Source organism: Eurypyga helias, unplaced genomic scaffold (assembly GCF_000690775.1).
Source record: "Eurypyga helias isolate BGI_N326 unplaced genomic scaffold, ASM69077v1 scaffold33142, whole genome shotgun sequence".
In the NCBI taxonomy this organism is placed as follows: Eukaryota; Metazoa; Chordata; class Aves; order Eurypygiformes; family Eurypygidae; genus Eurypyga; species Eurypyga helias.
In genome coordinates this window covers 6167-12012 of record NW_010237158.1, presented here as the reverse complement: position 1 = coordinate 12012, position 5846 = coordinate 6167, and positions in this window count along the sequence as shown.

Below are 5846 nucleotides of genomic sequence, written 5' to 3'. Positions count from 1 at the left end.
TCCCAGGACACTGATCAGGGACTACTTGCCAATGTGCAGAAGAAGTGAAAAGGGGAAAAAGCATTGCAAAAATATTGTCCTGATCCCTGATATGACTTGTCTGGCGGTAACTCCCAGACCTCCTGCAAATAGAGAGCAGAGATTGGGACTCTGGCCAAAGCATCTTGCAACCAAAGCATTGCTAAAGGCCAACACGCAAACCTCTGGGGTCCATTATTCTATAGAAACAACAGAAAATCAGTAAGATGAGCCCGAATCCCAGCCCATCTCAACTGTTTCTTGAGAAAACACATATGTGTGCAGAGGGGATGCAGGGGGTAGAGCTCCTTTCTGCAGACACGTTTCCAGATATCCCTTTCCTAATGACATCAAGGCTGATTCCTTCTGGTTCTGTGCAGACAGACCATAACTTGCTCCCTTCTGCAGTTCCTCCTAAACTAAATACTACCTTTTTTTTTTTTTCATAAAGCTGCATTTGGAATGCACTGAAATGTTTTATTACCACGGGAAATTACAGCAGAGGGGAGCTCTTTGGAAATTAAAAAAGCAAAAAGCAAAAACTCAAATGCTGAACATTTCACGTACAGGGAAGTACCTGCATTAGTGTCATCTCAGTCTACTGGTATTCCTTCTCCCAGATTCCACCCAGTGGCTATTCCCACTTGATGTCTCACCAGGGAAAGTACCTCCTAAGTTATCTTTCGAAAGTCCAGCTCATTTCTCATGGTATCCTGTTGGCTCCGGTGGGAGCTGGATCGGACCCCAGCAGGTGCAAAGACACATCAGTGTGAGACTTGGCTTTCTGAGCACCTTCAAGGGCTCCTGCTGAGCCACCTGAAGAAAAGCATGAGGGCAATCTCCAAAGTCCTAGTTTAACTGGGAACAGACTTTTTATCGGGTCTGTAGTGATAGGGCAAGGGGTAATGGTTTTAAACCAAAAGAGGGGAGATTCAGGCTAGATTTAAGGAAGAAATTTTTTATTATGAGGGTGGGGAGGCACTGTGACAGGTTGCCCAGAGAAGCTGTGGATGCCCCATCCCTGGAAGTGTCCAAGGCCAGGCTGGATGAGGCTTTGGGCGACCCGGGTGGGTGGGAGGGGTCCCTGCCCATGGCTGTGGGTGTCTTTTAAGGTCCCTTCCAACCCAAACCATTCTGTGATTGCATGATTCTACGGACTGAGAGGAGAATCAAAGCTAGCGCTGGGCTTTTGCTATGAGGCTGCTCAAACCCCTTTTGACATGGGAACTCATACCCTGATCAGTCTCAAAAATGATCTCCAGAGGTGGGAAGATACAGTACAGATACAGATACACTGCAACACCCATGGCTCCAGCCAGCAGCAAGAACAAAACATTACACAGCTGAAATGCAACATGCAAAGCTCAGCTTAGGTATTTGCACAGCACCTATTGCCTCTTCCCTCCTCTCAGAATGGCCCCAAATTCTCCCTTACTGCCTCTGCAATTGCTCTGCAGATGAGATGCAATCCATTATTACCAGTTATAAATTTCCTTACGGAGCAGCATGAAGCATTCATAGGCTAACAAGCTACTTGGCTAATAGCTCTGATAAAAGATAGAAATAAAGGTCCTGGTCATCTTCCAGTCCACGAAAGAGACTCCTGCATTGCCTGATAATCAATGAAGAGCTTAGTAAGGTACAGGCATGCTTTGTCATCGCATGGAGCAATCGATAGCGCTCTTGGAAATGGGGAGAGAGACATGCCACAGGCATTTACAGTTCATCTGTGTACAGCGTGCATTTGAAACCGCATCAAATTGCCTTTGGATTGCTGCCTACGAGCCGCTCTGTTGATAAAGGCAGGAAGCCAAGGTATCCCCTCGTAAAAGGAAGATGAATTATTCTTCTGCAGCACTGGGGAGGCTCACCTGGAGGGAACACCATGAACCAGAAACCACCGGTACCATCACCTGGGGTGGAGAGGGGAAGCCACTGGGAGAAAGCAGCCATGTCTCGGGCTGGTTGAGCCATGACTTCTTCATTTATACAACTGTTGTGGTGCGAAGAGATCCCAGGGATAAATTTTGTCCATCTGATGGCTCTGAGGAGCTTGTTATACCCACTGATTTCAACAGAAGCTGCTGGGGGTGCACCATCGTCCCCCACATTTTAGATGCCCAGAGTGGCTACAGGGCTCTGGTCTTTAAATCTTGCTTGTCTTGTCTGCACGTCAAATATCCTGAGACAACCCTCAGGAGACCCAGTGGTGGATAACGGAGCCAAGGTTGGACCAAGCTCCTAGCAGGGTGTTAGCCTTCTCCCCAAAATCCCATGTCTCCCTGCAGCTGCAGATGCCCACATGCCTCCTCCCTGCTCCCCAGCACTGTTGTGTGGCAGGACCTGGGCGTAAACTAGAGGAGTTGGAATGGCAACAATATTTCATCAGGAAGAAAATTTGGGGATTGTCTTCTGTTTCATGCATCAGCCAATTAAAAAAAAAAAAAGCAAAGTCTTTATAGCAAGGCCCCCAAGGCCCACTTGGCCCACTTGACTGACTGGGGGCAGGGGAAGGCGAAAGTTATTGAAAGCAAAACAAGCTGCATAGGTTATGCTAGAGGCCATAGATCCTCCAGACTGGGGAAGAAAGAAAAAAAGAGATAGCTGGCTCTTACTCTCTTAAAATACTTTGGAGACGGCAACTGGGATATTGGCTTCAGCAGATCACTCTGTAGCACCAGGATGCTCCTGAGTTGATTCTCCAACAACAAAAGAGCTTCAGAGATCATTGGTTTTTTTCCCTTCCCATTAATTATTCTATAAAATAGGAATAATTATCGAATAAAGTGCAGCACTAGCAACAGCTAGACTTTTCCAGTGTGGACTCTCCCGGGCTGAGTCCAAGTGACGCCACAGATAGAATCGCAGCCCGGTCCCCGGATCCCATGTGCTGATGTGAGCAGAAGGCAAAGCTGGTTCAAACCAGCCTACAACCAGAGACCGTAATTCCCTTACCTTGCAGGCACACACCCCTCACATGATAAAGAAACTGCTGCTGACAAGGTTTCTCTTTCTTTCCTTGTGCGTGTGTGAATTCATTGAAAGTAAAGGTCATCCAGGCTTTTGCTCTGCCTGCTTAAGACCGGCTCTTCCCTGCAGAAGGGCTCCGGAGTCCCCACATTCATGCAGCAAAGAGCTGTGTTTACCCCTTCTACAAACCTTATTAAACCAATTAGTGCTTCCTCGCAAAGGAGTTTTGGTGTAAATGGGAACAGGACTTTCTGACCCATTTGTTATTTTTGTTGTTTGCTGGTTTGGGGCACACTTTGCAAATACAGCTCCTGGTTTTATACTCCGTGTTCGTGACTTCTTGGATTCAGGGAGAGGAAAGCTAATGAGAATCCAAGAAGTATCCGCTATTTAGGTAGGATCCTGCATTTGCTTATATGGGTTTGGGGGAGTTCACTGGAGTTACTCTGGATGTCAGTGACAGCAGGATGAGTGAGTCCCTTGGCTCTTCTAAATTCAGCTCGATTTCATGGAGCCCTCCGTCGGGAGCCATTGCACCAGTCACTTCTGGATGATAAGTTATCACCCTTCCCTTCACACTGATGGTTTTATCAGTGGGAAATGCAAAGCTGCTTAGATAGCAGAGCCACCCCCAATTACCCACCAGGCTATGAAGAAGGGGATGTGCAACCCAGTCTTCTCCTCCTTATCCTATTTCCCCCACCAGTGCATGCAAGAATTGGGATGGTGGGGGAACCTCAGCTACTGGGACAGTGGCTTTAGCCCTTATGGTTTCATATAAAGAGACACCGAGGGCCTGAGCAGGAGCTCAAATCATCCTGTAGGTACCTGAACACTTTTTGCTCCACTGGGGAAAATCAGAATTAAATGCAGGGAATGAGGAAAAAGAAAAGAAAATATTTATCTAAGTATTATTTTCTGCTTTAATGATTTATAATAATGGATGTAAAAGTACCTCCTTTGGATTCTGTCAAGAGTCCCAGCACCAAAGTGGAGGGTCATTAGCAAGTAATTAACCCTGCAGTATCAGAAATCTACATTACTAAGCTATGGAAGAATAATACACAACAGGCACCAAACTGGGGATGGAAAGAAAAGTGGTTGTATTTAGAGCAGACCAGGGTGGGTAGCGGTGATGGGATTGGGTGGGCTCTGGACAGGATGTCCCCTCTCTGACCTGTGGGTCCCCAGGGATCACAGGAGGTAGCCAAGACAGGCAGATCTTGAGTCAGGGGTTTATTTGCTCTGTGAGGAGCTTTGTACTTATTCAAGTGATTTCAAGAGGGGACAAAACTGTCATAAACAGAGATGAAATGCCAGATGTGGATGAGAACCACATTGCTCTGCATCAAGTCTACCTTTGCAAGACAAAAAACCCCATGGAATTTGGGGTGTGGACAGCCAGAAGGGACAAGAAAGGAAAAACCGGGACACCATTCCCCATTTTCCCTATATCTTGGTTATCTCCATTCACTTTTCTCAGCTCCAGACAGAGAGAAACTGCTGATGAAACCACAATGATTAACCAGCATCCCACCGATGCTCTTCATCTTTCACAGAGATTTTTGTAGATGTTACAGAGGATGGGATAGATAAGATTAACAGATAAGATTAGAAAGAGACAAATTGTTAAGCATCAGAAGCTTTTCACAACACCAAAGCCAAAACCAAGCAGCCCCTCAACCCATCACGTGGGCTGCAGAGATGTATGGGATTGATCGAGAGGGAACCCTGGGCCTCCAAACCCTACAGCTTCACACTACGGGTTTGTTTTCAAGCATGTGATGTCCCTTGCTCAGCTGAAGCAGCCTCTGGTCTCTATTTTCTTTAAAGTTAAAAAACACTAAAACTATCCTTTCTTTATAAAAGAAATGCATAGCCCTATTCAAATAATCCTGGCTCCAACTGTTAATGTCACAAATCCCATCTGCTTCACAAGAGGTCACAGGTAATTTATCATCCTAGCGTTTAAACTGCTAATTGTTTATTCCACTTGTGCAATCTCCCCCCCCAGCATCCCTCATCTTCCCCAAGGAGGAAATCAAGGTGTGGTGCAGTATATTCTGGGCTCTAACAAAAGCAAACCTGTGCAGGCAGGTCTGCCAGCCCAAACGGCAAGTTCCGGCAGATTTACATCTGTGGCTGAAATACGGACAATTTCTGCCACCCCGAGAGCTGCGTGCCTCAAAAAGCCACATCTTGGAAGCAAACAGCAGCCCAACTCCCAGGAATTTGGCCTCAAGTAGGAAAAAAAGTTGTTGCTGCCTCCAGCATGGGCAAATTAGGAATTAAATCACAGCAGCACCAGGATTTTGCACAAAAAAAAACCTTCCCCGCTCAGGCCAGGAAGCTGTCAGGTTAATGGTGGTTTTATGTGAGGTCGGGGACATAGTCTCCCATGGCTTTGGGAAACAATTTTGCTCACCAGCCTCTTGCTGAGCTGTGCTTATGCCCAGAGGAGGTGTTCCCGAAAGGAAATGAAGTTTGCCAAGCCTCTGGAGTGGCTGTGAGCAGGGGAAGGCAGGCATCGGTGTGGCATGGCACCTCCCGGCATCACCGAGAGGGGGTCATGGGACTTTCTGGGAGCAGATAGGACTTGAGCATCCCAGTCCCACCGTTGCCTCCTGGCTATGCCAGCTGCAGGACTGCTCAAACTGGGAGGATGGCAGCCACATACCGGTTCCCAGTGTCCTGGGGCACATGGGATCAAACCAAGTGCCCGCAAAGGATGCAGGAGCTCGGGGCTTTCTCCTGCTCCAGCATCACGCCAGCAGTGACCACCCCAAATCCTTTTACCCCCTGACAGCCCCTGCTTCCCGCCCTCCCCCTCTGCTTTTGGCCAGTGAGCATTTTGAGGA